We start from the raw sequence: 22472 nt of genomic DNA, 5'->3' as shown, positions 1-22472 counted from the left end.
TCAAAATATCAATTTTATTTATTTCACTTATTTTTGTCATAATATTAATATCTATTTAAAATTCTTTTTTGTTTTCATAATACTTTACAAATTCATCAAATAGCTGATTTTAATAGCTGTAGTTAACAAATCGACACAGTCAGGGGTGCTCACGATTTAGCGAAATTGGTTGCAATTTTATTCGGTTACCGAGCGCTTTATTCGAACTCTTTACCAATCCTATTTAAAGAACTGGTGTGTTACATTTTATATAATCAATTGGTTATAGAAAAACCTATTATCAAAGTGGATGAATATTATATTCGGGTACAGTTGATCAAAAGTAGTAGAGCATATTTGATTCAATATGATATTTTAAGCTATTACAAAGTAATAAAATTGATTTCTTTGTCTGAAATGAGTTTAATTGGTAGTGAATTAAGTGGATAGTAATGGACTTAAAACGAGCAAACTAACCAAAATACATGTCGGAACTGGTAATCTTTTGACTTTCGTATCATAATCATATTAGGGACGCACACGTGAGTTTATTTACCGGTAAAAATAATTAACCTCAAATGAAGAATAAAATTCAGATCTTGTAACTCAGCACGGCATTGTGTGAGATGCTGCCACAAATACTGGCAAAATTAAATTTTTTGTTAATAGTAGTAATATTTTTTTCGGAGTTTTCAGTGATCATTCACAATATACTGATTTTTGAACTCTGAAACCAAACGAAGAATTTAGGAGCATTACTGTTTTACACGTTTTCATTCCTAAGTTGTGTGTATTTTTTTGCTACTCTGAAAGAAAAAATAACGGCTAATGTTGATTTCAAATCTGGATAATACAATGGATAGAAATATAACGTTGTGCTTTTAATTGATTAGTTCCTGCTTAGAATGTTTCAGGGAATTAGTACTATTACCAATAATAGCACTACTATTACTTTACTTCAGTTTATTAATTCCAACTAAATTCCGTTATATTTTGTCAATATTTCAGATAATAACTTCTATTATTACTACTGTGTCTATTATGTTATTTTGATCTAACTGAAGTACATTAATGCCGTAACATTGTCTTAGCCTACATACTAAGTGAATTGATAATTACCTGACTTCACAACAGGTAGCAATGCCAGAACAAAATCAATTTTAGTTTATATATCTTTATATATCTGGCAAGTTTTAAACGACAGCTGTCAAAGTTTCGACTTCATCAGATGTTTGGTTAGCTTTCTGCTAATAACGGAAAAAATTGAATATCGGTCAGTAATAAAATTCCTCCATTTGAAGGCATGAAGAATGGCGTAATCAAATCAGAAATCGATTCTGTTTGCGGCATCCTTGCACCATTGCTAGCAACAATAAAATATTGGAAAGTTGAATTTAAGGGTGGTCGTACAAGTGTTTTTGATGAAGAGCGTTCTGTTCGTCCAAAAGAGGTTACAACTAAAAAAAAATTGAAAAAAACCATGATATTGTGTTGGGAGATCCAAAAATTGAATTGCGTGAGATAGCAAATAGCTGGGATGACAAACATTGAATATTTTACATCAATGACGTCAATGAAAACAATGGCAAAATTAAATGAATTACGGTATGAATTACATTCTCACCTACCATATTCTTCGAATTTGTCTTCCATTGACTATTACCTGTTTCCAAACTTGAAAAGATGGTTCCAGGAAAAGAGATTTGCATCAATCGATAAAGTGGAACGGGAAACTGAGATATATTTTGGAGGGCTTTTGATAAATTGCATTATTTAAAATGTTTTCAAATGTTGAAATATCGTTGGACTCAGTGTGTCGATCTAAAAGGGGACTATTTTGAAACATAAAATTAAATTTTCTAAAAAAATGCGGTATTATTAAGGCCGGGTATTTGTCAATCCATCTAGTAAAACCGATTGGTTCACAAAAAAATGTTGATAAGTCAACTTGAATACTACTTAAAGCTTGTGACTTTATTTGTCATTCTTAGAACTTATTGAGTGGATGTATACATCACTCAAAATACTACTGTAAAATAGTAAACGTTGTCAGTATCCTTTATTGTTGGTTTAGGTTAAGTAGACAAGTACGTCCTTATAGTCGGCGAATCAGAGCCAAAAGCAACTATTTTGCATGCAATTATGAATCAATCGCTTTGCGATATTGGTCAAATATTTTGTTTTTCAAAGTTCTCTATGAGGGTTATTAAAGCTTAAAGTATAAATCAGTTAGCTTTGTTGCTTTATTTCAAACACAAAGTTTTATTCATTCCGAATTCTTATCAGAAAATATGTTTTTACCACACAATTAAAGAAAAAGCTAAAAATTTATTCTCGACTTCCTTCTATATATTCTATATAACAACAAAATTTTCAATATATTTCGTACTTCGATTGTTTTAAGCAGCGCATCCCTCGTTGCATTGTCGTCGTCTATATTTTGTATATTTTATCTTGTATTGGAAAATTACCATTAAAATTCCAAACATGTACGCATATCGATGAAATAGTTTCCAGCCAAAATTGAAATAATCACAATGTCAAAGGATTTCTTTTTGTTTAAAGCATGCGGAAGTGGATATAGAAAAGCTTTGATAATACTTTTAAATTGAGTATCCAAAATAGTAATAATATACGTGACTGCAAAGCTAAGAGCTGCAAATTGCATTGAATATTGTGCAAATGGAGAGAAATAAACTGAAAGTGGTGAATAGAAATGGAAACAAAGTGTGGAGGAAACTGGCTGAAACATCCAAACGAACTGATAGTAAATTTATAATTAAAATTATTTAATAATAATAAAATTATATAAAAAACGCATAAAATTCTTTTATAAAATCTTTGCTTTAATTACGGATATGACTGAGGACTATTAGTGTTTGCTGTTGCTTATACTATGCCTACTATGTGGTATTTCGGTAATTTCTTATCTATTATGTGGGGTTTCTTAACTGAAGCAAAAAACCTTCTCGTTTTTATTGAGCAGATTCGGTTAGGAATAAGCTCTTACTTCGATTAGGATATTTCCGTATAAACAGTTTTTGTAAAAAAGTTTTCTGTTTATCATATATTGGCCTTCCTTAAAAAATTTATAAGGCATACATTTTTAATGATATTTTAGATAATGAAAATAATTCAGTTCAGTGTCTTCTGACATATTATGGCTCTTATGATTAGTGGTGTTAATCGGATACTCTTGTTTTGTGTTCACCTCAGTTTATACTAACACTGAACCAACATGCTTATTTTTTTATTTAAATTAATAGAGCATATCCCACAGAAAAGTTTGAAATACAAAAGCATATATAATTTACTTTTAGAAGTATGGTAAGTATGTTTGTTTTTGTATTCCACATTATCGTAATTTGATGATTTTACTTTTATTTTCTCAATTATTCGGTGTTTTATTACTGTTTGTGTAAAAAGTTTCCGGAATTGATTATTTTAAAATTCACTGAAAGAATGACAATTTTTTTTCTGAAAGTTGTTAGTACTATATTCTTTTAATAAGCAGTATTTGATTACGATATGTTTAACATTGCAGTTATATTAACAATTATATTTTCGAGTGTTCCAAGTTTGCACAAAAAACGCTATAAACGTGATCAACCCTGCATAGTATTAACCTGATATAGCTCCGGTGTATCCTGCCTATTTTTGTTCTATTCCAACCTTAATAAAAAAATTGCTAAAATCATTGAAATAAAACAATTCAAAATTATATTATAGATTATGGAGCCTTCTTTAGAGGTGACAAAATGAACTTTGATAGATTAAGATTTTTTTGCTATTTTTTGTTGTTCATTGTTTTGCATTTAATTACATAAAAATAGGGCAAAATCTAATAATCAATTGAATTTTGATCTTCGATGTAAACGTAGAAGAAATCGTCATGTACATGAAACATTATGTTCTCTGATGAAAAAAACTTCTCCATTGAGCAGTTCATAAGCTTTCCAAATGATCGCGTTTACTTAACTGAACGCACTGTCGAAAACTGGACATTACGAATTTTCCATCTTAAGTAATGGTATGGACAGCTGTGACCACCGATGGATGCCTTCCAACCGTTTTTAGCGAACCTAGCGTCAAAGTCAATGCGATTTATTATCGGGAAAATGTTTTGGAAGTTGCTTTAGAACCGTGGGCACGGAAAGATTTCGGTCGTAGATCATGGACGTTCCAACAAGACTCAGTACCGTCTCATAAAACTTGTGTGAACCAAGAATGATTGAAAAATCATGTTTCACACTTCATTTCGTCTTCATTCGGCTTTCAAATTTCGATTTGCCAGATGCAGATCCGATGGACTACTCCACCTGGACCATTTTGGAAAGCAAGATGAGGACTAAAAAGTATGTCAGTATGGATACGCTAGAAAAGCCATTGCTCAGGAATTGGCCAAAATACCGAAAGATCACATTCGTTAAGCATGCAACTCATTTTTGAGCCGTTTGAAGGTCACAGTCTAAGGCTAAAGGTCGAGCTAGAGTAAATTGATTCCGAAATTTTGATGATTGTCACAAATTTTTGTTATTTACATCAATAAAAAATAATTTCACAGAAAAAGGTATGGTCGCTTGAATAGGTAACATTTCAATCGTCTAACCCTGCATATATGGACTAGTAAGCAATAACATACTTCATTATTAAACTGAGTTGTGTGTGATACAATACAAATGTGATTTATTCTTCTTAGTTGGAGTATTGAACCACTGTTGCCAATTTAAATCGACTATTATTGTGGAAATAGGTAACGTTACCGTTGTGTGTGAATAATTTGCTTACTTTATATAGCATTTGTCTGTTCTCTTCTTAATCATAGCGGGCGTATCGTGATGTCTAGAACGTTGCAGACTCTACTTTTGTGCCTGATGAGGAATATTGCTAATTTGTCTTTATTGAGGGTGCCCTATTGTGATTACTATCTTAGCTCACATTCCGATGTTTGACTAACAGATTTTGAACTAACAGATTCGCAATATTCTTCGTAGATATTGGTTTATAAAGGATTGATTTTTTGATTGGATTACAGTGGCACCCTTTCTTGTTTATAAAACAGAATTAGTTGCGTTGAAATATTAAATAGAACATTCTATATTAAAAAAAGAATTGTTTTTAGAATTGTTTAAATACATTAGACATTTTAATTGTATAATTTAAAGTAATGAGTCCATTAAAAAATAAGCAGTAAAGTAAAAATTACTAATTGTTTATGAGCGTGTATATTTCATAATTTTCATTACGTCTCTAAAGGATATTCCTCTCCCCGATAGACGAAACAATGCTTTACCACAAAACAAATACCGAAATACCCTTTAGGTATATTTACAAAAAGCTACAAATATTTTATGAAAATTTTTAATACTAATAAAAATATATTGAAATAATTTAGAAATGTCAAGTTAAAAAATGTGACGGCATAAAGGTCAACTTTTAATGCGCCCTCAAAATTAAGCCGGATTATGTTTTTTACGTCATGTCTGTTACGCTTACAATTTAAAAGCACTCAGCTGCGCTGAACTTTCTTGTAATTAATAATTTTAAATGTAATCATGAAGAGGAAAAAAATAAAAAATATAAAAATAAAAAGTGATAAAAGTGGTACAGTTTTTTGCAAGCAGTTTAACATAATTTACAACAAAAGAACTGCTAAATATTTTATTAGCCTACAATAGCATTCGTCCTTATGTTCCAAGGATAAAAAGAAACAAGTGAGTGCTTTTAAAGTGCAAAGTAGAATTTGAATATAAGCAGTGCCGAAAAATGTCGTTCGTCAACCCTTTTTACGACTTCATTTATTTTTAATGGAATATTCTAATGTATATACTTCGAAATGCAAAGTATTAACAATTTTTTTCTGTGTAAAAATGACAGCTGTTTTTAGTCACAAAAATTTTCTTAGTTTTTCCCCGAGTCCTTCTAAATTAATCTGGCAGCAATATTGACAACGGAATGGTGAAATGAACAGTTTTATTTCGAAGAGTAGCATTTGACAAGCTGCCAAGGACTTAATTTGAATATACGAGAAGAACAGTTAAGATTAGTTTTCGAACGCAGTTCCTCAAATAAATTTTTTTTTTTATTTTTTAATTTGCAAAATTAATTCAATTTAATTTTAAAAAAATAGAGTAGCTCTCTACAGGGAGAACTACCTAAATTATAAATTAAATCTTAGTTATCAAAAAATTGTGAAATGTCACAACATTATTTGACAGAATACATACATATAAAAATAAAAATCTCAATGCTACGAACAGGAAGCTGATATACAACCAAATAATTCCACCGACATTTCTATATGGGTGTGTAGCGTTCAGCAGTTCTCAAACACTACTATTTGCTAACAGAAAATTACACAACGCCAGGCAATTTCAGAAGACTTTTTAAGGTGCCATGGTACACTAGGATGAATAACATCCTCAGGCACCTCAAGATTGATCCGATCAAAAAATATATAAAGAATAGAGCCCTGAAACTATTTACGAAAACTGACAAGTTTACCAACACCACGTTATCGAATCTTAGAATAGTTGCAGGCTCCTCGGCTAGGTATATAGATCTGAGATCAGTTATTGGTTAGTCTGATAAAGTGATAAACAAAAATTCAGACAAGGAGTAGAGAGGAACTATGCAGAACCCAGTTCATAGAGAATAAAAGTGCTCAAGTGCACTGATTGAACTATATTCAATAACATATCATATTTAAATTAAATAAAAAAAAATTTTCTTTGATTCATTTAAAAATATAGTTTTATTATCAATACTTAATAAATAATAAATATTTTATATTTTTTATTAAAACTTATTTAGAATAAATATTCTTTAAAGTAGTCAAAGTATAGTTTGTATTGAATTGATAACTTCAATAGTGAAATGCATTGTTTAACTTGATTAATTGCTGTGGTGAACCGAGCCATTAAAGTCTTCGCACGAGGTGCTTAAAATCATATAAATAAATGGGAATTAATGTTAAGCCAAGAGTATCAAAGAATATATTTAAAAATAAACTGAATTTACCTGAAGCTTACACTTGTTCAACTGTAATGACCAAACATGAATAACCAAAGAAACGCTGCATTGTTGCTTACTTCTGGAAATGATATCCTTTGCCTATAATGCAACTTAAGTAAGAATTCAATAAATGCATTGTGCGATTCCACACACGATGTTCACATGCATTTAACTGAGGAGCGAAATATTCATTTCGACGTGCTCAGCTGTATTACGAAAAATTTTATGGTCATTATTAATTGAGTGCACTGCAACTCATAAATTATTAAAAGAACTCGTATGGGAAATACACAGAATTTATTAAAAACAAAAAAAACAAACAAAAATTAACAGCGTTATATAAAAAACGGATATGTGAAAATTTCGGGGAAGAGTAAAAAGTATTATTCCTCACTATAGAGTACACTACACCATTGGGAATCAAGTTGCATTCAGGTGGTAGCCAACTTATTTGATATAAACTAATATCCATTTCGAGAACTTTATTCTGCAGCACTGCATCATTGTGGTATGTCGAACAAAATTTTCATTTAAGGCATCATATATAATATTTAGACTAAAATCTGTCATTTTACAATATGGTCTAATTATGATAGTCTAATTACCACTGATCGTTTTAAAATTGTAAAAACAGTAAAAAAATAGTAAAAATTTTTCTCATTTCCCTTTCTTAAGTGATGAGATGACGTCCATTTCTCGCCCGGTAAATATATTCATTCTTGAAATTATTGCATCTGGGATAACAAAAATCTGCAAGTTACTATCGAAAGATCATTGCATGAGACCAGGCTTTTAATGCACTATATGGTGTGGCATTTCATCTGGAAGTGTGGTTGGTCAATACTTTTTTTAAAATGACGAAAACATGACAAAAACCGCCAATTTTGATCATTATAGTCATATGAGAACCAGTTGTTTTGGCGTGAAATAAAAAATATCGATGATGAATATATGTATTCGTAACAGTATTGTTTTTGCAATGTTGAGCAAGAAATTTCTCGCATGTGGCATTTCATTTTCTTGTAGTGTGAAGTGGTCAAGTTCGTGAGATTTTTCACTAATAGAATTTTGTTTCTAGAGTTATTTTAAGGATCATGTCTATGGGATCCATCCATAAACGATTTGAAAGCAAACATACGTTAAGTTTTGGCTGATCTTTTTAAAATATATTAAAAGATATAGTGGGATTTGTTTTGTATATCACAGTGCAAAATGAACACTACGGGCATCGTAAGACCCTTTAAATGGTCCAAACCATTTCCATAATTCGTCGGAAAAATGTTTAAAAGGGTTATAAACGCTGTCACCGTGTCACTACGTCACTGCATCCTTTGTGGATTATTGTGACAAACTCACTTTAATTGCATAGGCGTGTATCAGTTAAAAATTTCATTATGTTCCTTGGAGACATGTTGCCTAATTCCGTTATAAGTTGAGAGGCAGCTGATAAGTACCGAAATCTGAGCCTGGTGAGACTATTACAGTGACATACTAGGTGTTCTGTTGTTTGCTCTTCTTCGTAACAAAGTCTGCAGCTATCGTCCCTTATAATACCTGGATTCGATAGGTGTTTTTTGGTTAATTTGGCCCTTAAAAATTTATTCAAAACAATCACGTTATCTAAAATGGTTTTTTCCATATAAGCCTTAATACAAATATAAGAAACGAACAGACGTGAGAATCAATATATTAATATATAATATATATAAGTTAAGATTAGTATAGTTTAGACTTTTCATAAATAATGAAATATACAAACAATAACTTATGTTTCCAGTATTTTTGGTATGTAGAGTGTAATTAAACAATTTTTATTGCAATAAAGGACAAATAAATAACGTTTATGTAATACATATTGTGAAAGTATACTTGAAAACGTAAAATATTATATCTGCTCATGTAAAGATGAGTAAATATTTATGTAGTGAAAACTTCATAATGGAAAAAATAATTAAGACCAGTCTTCCGTGGTGCATTCGAAATTTAATGAGGGCGACTCGAAAAGTAAAAGTAAAATCTTTAATATATATAAATACTATTTTCTGTGCTTAAAGAAGTGAAGTCAATATAAAAATCTTACTTATAACATTTATAATAGTTTTATAAGATAATTCACGTTATTGAGTTATTAAATTTTAATTTTCAAACTCAATTATTAAGAAAGAAAACTGTTATACTGATAAAAAGATTTTTAAATAGAAATGAATTAATTGTATTTTTTGACTGACCAGTAAATTGTTTCGATTATTTATAAATACTCATAATCAGTCGTCATTAATTAGAATTATATATAATATATAATTATTCGAAAATAATTTTTTAGATTGCGCGTACCAAGGCCTGAACTTATGTTCCTTCAAATTAGAAGCTCACAGTCAATGCTATCCTTATTTTAGCCTTAATTTAAACTAGACTAAGAATAATTTTAATTCAATCATCTTTGTAGTCAAAGTTCTAGACTGTCTTCTAGAGTAATCTTATATTTACTCCCGGCTTAATTTTAATTAAGTATTTGGGACTTAAGGTCCCAGACCGCAGATGATCGGTTCCAAAAAAAAAACATGTGGATTCTGCTGTTTTATTTTATAAGATATATAAAAAAATTTATATTTTTTTTATTAGTTTGCGGAACTAGATATCAATCTGTCTAAATTGATCGCTTAAGATTGGTTAGCCTCTTCACTTACCATATAGTCTCTTGCAAAATAAGGTTGTTTTCTTATTTTTGAATATTCTGTCTAAATATTCTAAACATTATTTTCTTGTTTTAATATAAATATTTAATAAATTAATTAGCATCCAAATATATTTAGTTCAGTTGTAATGGATATTGATTGATTCGTATTAATATATGAATTTATTACTTAAAAGTTTTGTGAAAATAAAGTTGAGAGAAGGAGTAATCTAATTCAATATTTAATGACTATATGACATCTATTTTTGAGTAAAGAAACTATTAATAACTTAATATGTTTTTAATAAATTCAGTTTTTAGTTTAATCATAGTTGTGTCTGTTTCGAATTCTGCTAAAGGATATTTGGTAATATATTTTTCAATTTCTATAATTTTTTAACAGCACGAAGTAAATACGATTGTCAGTAAGGCCTAAGGAGAGATGTCTTTGTTAATAAAGAAATTCGCAAACATTACAACGTAGATCTAAAAAAACCTTCATTTATTCATATGATATTAACCTCAATATTAATATTTGAATAAACAATTTTTAATACTACTAATATTTTTGGTTTAAGAATGGCATATGAGATTTTTGTTGCCCTTAAATGTAGCAGTGATATGATGATATTTCATTTTGAGTGATGTCATAAAAAGTGTCGTTTATTTCTTTAACACAAGCTTAATTTTTTTACTTGAATGTGTCCCCATAGTATCACGTACTGATTTCGCAATATGATAAGCATAGATGCTAATTAACACATTGGTTGATAAGTCCGTAGGATGAATCAGTGGTAGTGCTAATAATGAAAACTCCAACCTGTCAAAATCTAAATTCTTCTGCCCACAGCAAATCGGTTAAATATACAGAAGAAAAAAGTTTTTTTTCACTAAGATAATGCTTCATGTCACAAGTCCTTGACTAGCATTTGCAAATCTCACTTTCAATTGCTTTCACACCCACCTTATCAGGCAAATGTGACCATTTGTTCGCAGATTTCAAAAAAATTTTGCAGTGAAAGAGATAAGGTTTTGATAAAAAAAATCTTAACTTTCTGAACCGAGTCATGGCCGAAACTGAACCATATTTGAAACTGAACGTGCTGGAATGTTTGTATTATTGTTGAGAGATACTACTTTGGTGAGTAATGTTGAATTTTGCCAAAAAAATTGTTGTTTTATAAGTTATCAGATATACGGATTTATAAGTTGATGTTGATGATGATCTTAGCAATATCCTTCTTTTTTTTTATTTAATTTATGTCAGTTTATAAATATATTAACTTATAATAAAAATATACCTTCTTATATACTTATATATTTATACTCATATACTTATATACTATATGGCTTTTACCCGAGATGTCCGAGATGTCCAAGATGCTTTTGAAATGTACTAGTTTCTGAACTATTTTATTTACTTACACTCTACTCGCTTTTAGTCATCGATTTTCGTGTATGTTTTGATTGAAATATATGATCGCTATGACATTGTTTACATATGTATATAATAGTGAGAGGATTATCACCCAGCAATTTTTACTAAGTTTATATTTTAATATATATATATGTATATTAATATTTGATTTAAAGTTAATTGAGTTTGTAGTCACAGGGACATCTCGGGTAATTGTAGTGCAGACGACTACGCCAAGGCAGGCACTCTTCTCCATAACATTTACATCTCAGATATAGGCGTTCCACTTGTTACAGTTAAACTGACAAACAAAAATACCTGATCATAGACAAGCAATGGGCTTATGAACCTCATTGTCAGATATATAGGTTGACTTGGTTTAATTTAGACAAACTAGTTAGCTACTTCAACTAAGGCGGAACCTGCTCAGCACCACGGTATCTGTGGTGACGCGACACTGCGAAATCTGATGACATGCTATAAGACTGGGTTTACCCTATAATGATTTTTGTCGAGGTTGGGACTCTGAGGATGAGGAGGAGATCGTGCTCCATCTTATCTGTCAGTGCTCTTTAGCTAGAAGAAGATTAAAAATCTTTGGATACCCTTTTCTCACCGATCTGAATGAGCTGTCATCCTGTAATGGTAGGGACCTGGCCAAGTTTATAGAACTGTCAGTATGGTTTCCCTTTACCTAATTGGGTAGTCGTTATCTTTTTCGACGCTGGCTGTATACTGATTTAAATCTATTTATTTACCAATGTTATTCCTGTGGTATCACATTGGGCCAACATTGGAGCTCAAGTGGGCTCTTTAGGAACGCGGGCGCCGCTCCAACCTACCTACCTAGTCGTTGATTTAAACTACAAAAAAGTATTATTCTTTACCCATAAATTTTATTACGCCTGAAGAACTCACCCGTTCCTATTTACATACTTTGACAAATATTTGACAAAAAAAAGTACTGAAACTAATTATGTCGATTTTATGTATTTATTTCAACTTCATATCCGTTTCCTTTTCACTCAATGAATTTTTCATTTTTAAATAAAACACGTCAATAAAATTCAGGAACAAATACAGAATAACTGAAAATGCCGAAATAATGAGAAAATTAAATTGCATTCTCCGTTGTCACCCTTTGGTGAAAAACAAACAAAGAAAAAAACATCCAACATTTTTGTTTAAATTCGACAAAAATTGATGTTAAATGCTTTCCAAACCACTTTTCAGCCTCAGTCAGAAACATTCCTAGCCACAATGACACGGAAACATTTTCACATTTTTGTTAATGTGAACAATATTTTCGGAAATCTGCACCAATGTGAGTTATTACAAATGGCATTCCTTGCCGAGCTTAAATAATTGCGTTTCAGTTTTAAATACTTTTTTCCAGTTTCCCCAATTTTCATTATCCTTAGAAACTGATGCGCTTAATTGCTTTCCTAACACGCAACTAACAACCTTTGGAATCCTGCGCGCTTGCTGCCCACGCAAAGCGCTGCCACTGCAATGCAACCACAATAAAATGTACTGAACTGTGTAAACTAAAGTCCTGCATTTTTCTGAATGTCAAGGAGAAAGGAAAACATATTGGAAAAAAATTGCGTAACTGACATTTTTGCACGTGTGCATGGTTGGTCCTGTTGATGCTTCAGCCATGGCTGATTCAACCACCACGCAATGTGGCCGCCACCACTGCAATCTCGAAATGGCGCTTAACTTTTATTATTACAGGGAAGGTTGCCGGTTGTTGCCACAGCATTTTTGGCAACACGTGCTGCAATATTTGCGATTCGCCATGGTTTGTCAGCAATTTTCATTAAGAATTGCTTCAGCAGTTGCAGGAAATATTAACAATGATTTGTTTAAACTTCCACTGAACTAAATTTATAAACTGAAATTCATTTACATAAAGTCCTTGCACTGGAACTGAGATACATGTGCAGTCATTATTTTAATGAAATTGCTCGTTTTGCAGTAGCAATTTAAGGTAACATTCTAGTGAGCCATGGACAGGTTGTATTGGGGGTCAATAAGGGTGGCAATACAAGGATATGTTGACCACGACTCAACCACAAATTGAGAATTTAAAAAAAATATTGAAATTATTATTATTGCTTACAATAACTTATTTGTAATGTCTAGAAAAGGACGCGATGTAACATACTTCATAGACATTCTGTTCAGATTTATTATAACGAATTTGGTAAAATTTGTCTTTAATTTCTAAAATCTATGGAAATAAGCTCAATTCTTATAAAACTCTATATTACAGCAACATTCATTCTTAATATCACAGCCTTAATTGTTTGACGAATTTATTGACAGGATCTCCAATTTCGAAAGAGGACTTCAAACCGAAGCTGAATGAAAAATCACAAAAATATTATTTTTAGCGGAATGCAAACCTGAAAAAAATATGAAAAATATATAAAATATGAAAAATATAAAAACTGTAATAAATATAAAAAATATAAAATGTAAAAAAATATAAAAAATGTATATTATATATAAAAAATAAGAAAAATATAATATATATAAAAAATAAAAAATACATAATTAATGCAATATATATAAAGAATGTAATAAATAAAAACAAATATCGGTTTATTTCGTACAAGTACATCTTTTTCAAGTAAATTCCTTGCTTTTCAATAATTATAAATTATTCTATAATTTCTTATATATATTATATGTGTATGATTTATATACAACATATATTACTTCTTATATGTATATAATTCTTCGTTTTTTTTTATTAATAAATATAAATATAATTACATAAATTCTTATATATATTATATGTGTATGATATAACATATATACATTTTTTTAAGTATAAAAACAAAATATATAATAATTACGTATATATTCTTAATCAATTTAAATTATTTTTCAAATAAGTCGCTTCTGAATTAAATTGAAAATAAGTTTAAAAAGAATAAAAAAAATTATTTTAATCATATTATATGATTACTCGAAACTTAACCAAAAATTGAAGAAGTTTTCGTTGTCGGGACAAAAAATTGAACCAAAAAACTGGAATTGAAACATTTTCGATTCAAACTCTGATTTGGTATGACTTGATTAAATGCTGAAAATTTATTTGGAAAACAAAACTGAGTAATGAATCTATTAAAAAAAATTGTAAACTAAAGCTCTGGAGAGTATCTGTAATAATTGAGCAAAACACTAGGAAGAAAAACACGGCGATTGATTTAATCCTTCAAACATTTCTTGTAGACTGAGTCTTACAGGAGTCTTGAGATTCCTGTAATAAATTTTAACAAACAGCTTATATGTAAGTCGTAATTTTAGATTCGGAAGTAGAAAAACATCAAAACGATCTGGTATTTTTACATTCGTTTCTTCAGTCATATCATGGTGAGAAGATGATTGTCGTGTTGACTTCAAGTCAATCAAAAATATGTCGGTTCAATCACTTTCAAGTAAGTTTTTCAAATATTTTAATATAAGCGTAAGATCTCAGCTTACATTTATAATTGTATAATCGTGTTTTTTCAAAGCATTTTACAAGTTATACTTGTACATTTTAAATCCTTATCGATAAGAACATACGCACGTATATCTATAATAAAGTATTCACATATAGAGATTCACTGGAAGCAGTTGCTTATGCCGTGATATATCTAAAAATTGATTTGAATTGAATATATAATATAGCTTACAGCTATAACATATATCTCAATTGAGCAATTTATGAATAAAAGCTATCACACTAATCGCCCGTGAACCAATAATGGCTATTACCTATTATGTGTCACAATGGTTCAATAGGCCTAAGTCGATCTTTTGGATCATCGGCATAACTTAATTTGCAGCACTACACTTCCATCAATATATTAATAAAAATCTTCAGCAGACGTTAACCGTTTGAGTACTTAGTTTTTCAGAACACGGTCATCACTAAAATATACCAGAGGTTTGTCATGCTCCAGAAGGGATATTCTTCGAAGTGATAATCGAAGTGATAATTTGAGCTAAAGGTGGATATACCTTATAAAAGACATGAAACCCAATTAATTTGCAACATGAAACTCAATTAATTTGCAATATTTTTTTTATTGGTTCAATAAACCAACATTTTGAAAAGTTGCAGTTCAATGGGGCTATCCTGCGCATTATCTAATTTAACTTCATTTTCTCGTGGCACTATGGTTGAATGTCGATGGTTGATTATTGAAAATTGGTGAAATTTTTTTTATTCCTCAACAAAATACGGAAATTGTACGTTTAATGACCCGCGCAAAATAAAAGAATAAACCGCAATTCTTTGGGTTTTTAGTATTCTTGAGATTTTTCATTCAAAAAGTTGAATTATCTCAGCTTTTACAGCTATCACTGAGGCAGGCATTTAATTGTAGCACACTTTTATTTGAAATTGATAAGGACCATTCTCCGTACTTTTTACTTTGACGGAGTAATAATGATATGTGTCAATGTAACCACTGATTTTTTAAGATAACATTAAATTATTGAAGGAAATGTGATATCATATTACCTTTCAAAATACCACTCCTTTCACTTTTAGGTGGACTCATAACATTTTGGCTTGTTCCTGAACCACTTTTATTATTAAGCATTAAATATGCTGAATTTAAATTTAGGTGAGTTGTATATTAAAATAAAGAGAATACCGAAAAGATAGATTATTTTTAAATAACTTTATAACTTATTATTAAGTTATGACGATCAATTTACTTTTGTGGAAAGTACTTTCTTAGTTGAAGCGTCTGGCTTTTAAGGAAGTGATTGTCGCCTGCTTGACCTGAACTTGCGATACATTAATTGTTGCTTCTGATAAAAAATTTATTTATTTTCAAAATTTTCCTTTATATTAACACTCATAAAATTGCTAATAGTGCAGTGAACCCATTTCACTGCGATAGCTGAGCGTGCAGAAAGGACCTCCCGCATTCGTGATTGTGTGGATATGCTTTTGGACGTTTGTTGCTTTTAATGGTGACGTGTCATTTATGTCTTCGATGTCCTGCTGGCTGAGCTGTCATTAACAAAAAAAAAAATAAAAATAAAAATAAAAATAAAAATAAAACAACAAAATAACTGCAACATAGCAAAATAAATACAAGCTAAAAGCAACATTAAAATAAACAGTGGCTAAAATTGCTGCAGCACTAACAACAATTCAGTAATTCAACAATCCAGCTATCCAGCTATCCGGCAACTTCCATTAAATCTAATCGCATTAAATGAGCAGAAAAATACGATGGCGACACAATAAAAAAGATGCAAAGCAATGACAGTTATCACAAATTTATCGGCGGACAATTGAAAGCGTAAACATACACTCCTAGTACACTTCTAGTTGCGCAGGATAATAGAAAAACTGTTCGTTGCATAGCGAGGGTAGGACAATAAAATCACAGTAAATTAATTACAATTACACTCTCCGTTTAGCGTTCGAATAATCTGATTATGCACGTATCTATAAAAATTTGTTTGCATTATTTAAGGTGGATGAAAGTGCATTATTTATGGATGTTTTTCTTTTTTCTCAGTAATTATATAAAATATACAATATAAATGTATGTTATATATTAACAACCACATATAGCAGATAGCAATTTTTATAGTGTTATGCATTTTAGCCTTTTATGTACGGTTTTTTTACTAAAATTTATTTCGGTGATTATTATTGTTTTCGTATGTTGGCAATTATTCATTGGAGGAAATGCAGTCAATAATTGCGGATGACGAGGGTTAACCTGCAGTTAAGATAACAAAATAAAATGCATCGTGTATATATTTTTTTTCGTTTAATTTTATTATATTTTATTTTATTTTATTTGTTTTAATTCATTTTATTTGTTTTATTTGTTTTATTTATTTTATTTTATATTATTTTATTTATTTCATTTGTTTTATTTATTTTGTTTATCATATTTATTTTATTCACTTTGTTTATTTATTTTTATATTATTTATTTTATTTAATATAATTTTTTTCCATTTTTATTTTTATTTTTTTTTTCCATTTCTATTTATTTTATTTATCTTATTCATTTTGTTTATTTATTTTTATATTATTTATTTTATTTACTCTAATTTTTTTCCATTATATTTTATATTATTTTATATAATTTGCTTTATGTTATTTATTTTACTTTATTTTATATTATTTTATTTCACTTTATTTTTTTTTCTTCTTGTTTTTATTTTATTTTAGTTCATTATTGTTTTTTAGTTTATTTCATTATTATTTTATTATACTTTATTTTATTTTTATTTTATTGTAATTGATTTGGTTTTATTTTATTTTATTTCATATTAAATTTTTTTTATTATATTATATTTTTTAATGTAATTCATTTAAAACCTTTAAACTTATATATATATATTATCTCTAAAGTTCTTATTAGTGTTACTGAAAAAACTACTCTTTCTTTATAAAGACAAAGAAGCTATTTTTTTAAAATGTACAAGGTTTTCGAATAGCAAAGAAAAAAAGAAAGGACAAACACAAAAAATTTATTTAATATATTGAAATTTGGGTGACCATACAATGCTGTTTCGAGTATTGCCAAGTACTCATCATCACTGATCTTAGGAAATAATCGAATTAAATCAGTCCGTAAATAATTTGTAATATTTCATCTGTTTTATTATATTTCATATTATTTTATTTTATTACACTTTATTTACTTTTATTTTATTTTATTTTAAATTATTTCAATTTATTTTTATTTTATTTTATTTTATTTCTATTTGTTTATTTTATTTCATTTTATTTTATTTTACTATATTAATTTCATGAATTTTTATTGTACTTGACTGCATTTTATTTTATATTATTGCATATTATTTGATTTTAATATATTTTATTTTATTTTGTTTTTTTTTATATTAATTAATTTATTTTTTTTTTTTAATTGCATTTAATTAAATAATTTAATTAAATTAACTCAAATTTAATTTTATTTTGTTTTATTGTGTTTTATTATGTATATAATATTATTTTGTGTTGGTTTTGTCTTATTTTAGTTTGTTTTATTTTATTGTATATTTTTTTATTTCGTTTATATTTCTTTTTATTTTAACTTATATTATTTTAGTTTATTTTATCTTACTTCAATTTATTTTTTTTTTATTATAATATTATTTTCAGACTATGTTTTTTTTTTTTATTTTGGAAAGATGGAGTTTATTATAATTTTTATTTTATTAAAAATGTTTTTTTGCTATTCATTCTTTGGAGAAAGAGTTTATTATTATTTTTAATAATTTGAGAAAGATTTAAATAATTAAAATCTATTTTTTACCTCTTTTTTTTATCTCTTTTGGATGAGTAGCATTATTTCCTTAAAATGTTATTAGTTTGATTTTCATAAAAATTAAATAAACCTTTTTTAAGAATTGTCTATAGTTTCTATTCATATCGTTTATTTAAAAGGAAGATAATATATGTATTAAACAAAAGAAATATATTAAATAATGCTAAGTCATGATGTCTTTTTTAGCTAACATATTTAGCTTTTGATTAATAATCGCCATCAAACATTTTACGTTTCATAAACTTCAACAATTTTGTTAATTTCATATTGAGTCCTCTTATTTTTTCTATTTTGTATTCAGTGCAGTGATTTTACTTTATATTCATCAGTATCATCATCATTATCATCAACAACATCATTATCGTCATTATCATTTGCAAAATGGACCACAAAATTGTTGTCGGAGTATCTTTGCCATAATAAAATTGTAAAACATTGTGAAAACACTTTTGCTAACCAGCTTTCCCTTGGAGTAGAGCTGGAGCACTAGTGGTGGAGTGACGGGAAACAAATTAGTGACATCAAAAATTACAAAGCGGAAAAATGGTGCCAATCGTTGAGCTTTTATGCTTGTTTATCAGGGTTTAAATAAAAAAAATTGTGTCTTAGTTAAGTAAAGTTAAGTGCAGTGAAAGGACGGCAAAAAATATTTCTTATAAAAAAACAAAAAAAATGTATTGATGAATCTATTTGTTTCGCCTACTCCTTTTTGTGGTCTTGGTCACTTATCTTGAAAACATAGAATAAGTTCCTTTTCCAAGCATACTGCGATTATCCTTTTAATATATGTGCGGCCTTTTTATTTTTTAAATTCATTGAACCGCAAAGAAATTATTTTAAAAGTGTATTTATTATTTTTGCAAATATTTGAAAGGGTGTACTGAATGGAAAGCATTGATAAGACATTATGCAAATCACTCCTAAGAGCATTCAAGTATTACATTTTTCTACAAACAACCTACACTCAAATACAATATCTTTTTCATTTTTTCATTTTTCATAGATAACGCAGAGGATTTTTTAATTCACTTTTGGTTAAAAACGATTTTAATCTTATTTAAAAAAAAATAAATTCAGTTCATGACAAACCTGCGCTCCGCAATCAAAACAAAGGTGAATTGCTTACTCTAAGTGGAATTATCAAACAATCGCGAAAATCCGGGAAAATGTACATATGTGGAAATATAGTGTCTGCTTTTGACAATTGGAGCGGTGGTGATTTGATTGAGTTTTCAAAATAAGCACTTAATCCTATTTAGATACATATAGTGAGATGAATATGTAATAGTAGAATGAAGCAGAAACTGTGTACGTATTCATTGCAGATACAAATTGTGGTACTAGCGCAGGAAAAAGCAAATTTTATTGGCGGAAGTTATGAGATTTTTTCCGTAGAAATATTAGAAAGATCATGCATTTAGTCATAGCGAAAATAAGTGATGACACGGGGTTCAGTTGCAATCAACATATAATATTAGAGCAGCTGTTGTTAATACTTCAAAGTAAATGCAATTAAAAATCATATCTAAAGTAAATTAAATATGAGAATTAATGATTAGTTTGATTAGATGATTAGTTGATTAGAGTTGAAAGAGTTGATTGCTATTAACTTAAAGTCCATTAAGTTGCTTAAAATCATCTTATATGCCTGACTTAATACGGTAGCAGAAACTATTTGAGAAAATCTATTATGTGAGACTTTTTAAATGACATTTAAATATTTCTTGTGAAATACTTACTACAAGCGCTATTTTAAATATTTTGACCTATAAATATTTTAAAATTTTAATGCTTTTACAACAAACGTAAGAACATTTGTTCTAGATTTGTGTGGTAATAATAAATTTTGTGAAAGTATTATTTCAATCTAATATTAGTAGCAATATATTGTACCACGAAAAGCATGAGCTATCAAATTAGGTAAAGCTCATGTTTTTATTACTTTTAAAAAAAATATAAAATCTTTAAATTCAATCAAACCGAAAGCAATTAACTATTGTTTTGATGGCAATTATAAAAAAGAATTTATCTCAACAATTTGTTAACAAATTTCCAAAGAGACAACTGTTAAGGTGGCTTAACAAATGATTCACAAGATAAACTATAGAATAGAAAATCAGAAAACATTTCTAGGGAAAGCATCGTCGATCACGAATTTTCTCATTGTAAATAATTTAAATTTACATTGAAAATAATAACAACTTTACATCTGACGTCATCAAAACTGTCTACGCACCATGATGCTAATGACAAAAACATTTTATTTATTACCAATACTTTACCTATCATTCAAATTGATTAAATTTAAGACTACATTTAAATTATATTAACACAAAAATATATTATATTTCATAACAATGCATCCAAATTATTATTACTATGAATTAATGCCTTCAAAAAGACACAAAAGTTATACAAATATATTATCAGTATTCATAATAACTATTAAAATCGTTACATACGATTTAATTATTACTCTCTAAAACGCTTGTTTACGCTCGTTTAGTCCATAGGAGGAAATGGACCTCAGAAACACGATATTCGACTCACCCGTATAATCTGGACTTTGCTGCTTTCACAGCAATAATTACGGCCAATAAGGTTGAAATACCGAGTAGTGCAGTTTGTTTCTTAACTTTCCACCAGGGGCGCGTAGAATTTTCGACTTCACCTGCCGTGAATTTGTCCTCATAGAGTGCCAAATATTTCAGCAAAATAAAATTTGCATCATAAACTTTTGTGTAAGAATTATCGCTTTTTGAAGTGATTTTTTCCACCCCTCCATTAACCGGTGCAATAGCACAGACAGCAATACAGCCAAATTCTGTGAAGAATTCTGACTTTTCCCATACTCGCTCGCTCATACTTAAAGCAGGATTTAACACATCCTTCAATAGCAAGTAGTCTGGACTCTTTATTTTGAATTCATCCACAAGTATTTTAAATATTCCGCCATATTTTGTGAAATAATAACCAATCTCAGTTGTAGTATTATGATGAACCACAAATGATTCGAACCATTCTTCTCGTCTAGCGGTTACTTTAAACACATGAGCTGGTGTGCCGTTACATCTGTCCACTTGGGGTATGGCTAAGTTTGACATAAACTCATTTGCTGATATTTCGCATATATTTTGAGCGTACACTATAACCCAAAATATTAAGTTTATAACTTCCGGATTTATTTTGTCTAAACGTTTCTGCTTTAATATTTGGTGTAATTGTGAAAACGGCGGAACTTCCACAATCACTTCTCTTAACTTTACAATATCTATTTGTCCATCTTGGGTAGAAAACCCTGGTGGTATAGGATGCAACAAATTATTGTAGTCCTCACTACGGGCTGCAGAGACGAACGCCGTAAATTTGAAGTCCTGCGCTTTTAAATTATGCTGAAGCAAACCTACCAACATGCGCGTTTTTTCATTCATGGTGGGATTCTTCGGATCCACAACTCGGAATTTTTCAACCGGCTCCATTATGTGTAAAAGTCTACGTATATGTAAATTGTTAGATAAATGAATGAAGCAGTACGAAATACTGAATTTTTAGAGAGATTTTAATTTCTTTCAAAATTTGGAAGCCGACAGTTCAAAATATTTTTTGACAATGATTTTTTGAATTGTAATTTTAAAGTATATTTTTTAGAAAATATATTGCCTACTTCTAGATAATAAAATTGTTTGAAAAGTGTGTGTATATTCTAACTATTGGTTAGAACATTTATACTTAAAGATTAAAGTAAGGAAAATTATTAAAGTTTGCGTGTGTGTCATCATCGAGCAGTGCATCGAGTTTAATATAATCCTGCATGCAGTCTTCGTCGATTATGAAAAGGCGTTTGATTCAATCAAGAGCGAGGTGATGTGGTCAGCACTACAGAAACTTGATATTCCGCAACGAAATAATCAATATATGTTAATGAAGCTATGAAGACACGAAGTGTAGAGCTCTGCATAATGGAAAATCAAGTGAACCGTTCATTTCAACAACCGGATTCAAACAAGACTGCATTTTATCACTACTGTTTATTTAATTTTGTTTTAAATTTTCTTCAAATATTGTTTATTGTT

Source organism: Teleopsis dalmanni, chromosome 2 (genome assembly GCF_002237135.1).
Source record: "Teleopsis dalmanni isolate 2A chromosome 2, ASM223713v2, whole genome shotgun sequence".
In the NCBI taxonomy this organism is placed as follows: domain Eukaryota; kingdom Metazoa; phylum Arthropoda; class Insecta; order Diptera; family Diopsidae; genus Teleopsis; species Teleopsis dalmanni.
This window is presented reverse-complemented; position numbering follows the sequence as displayed.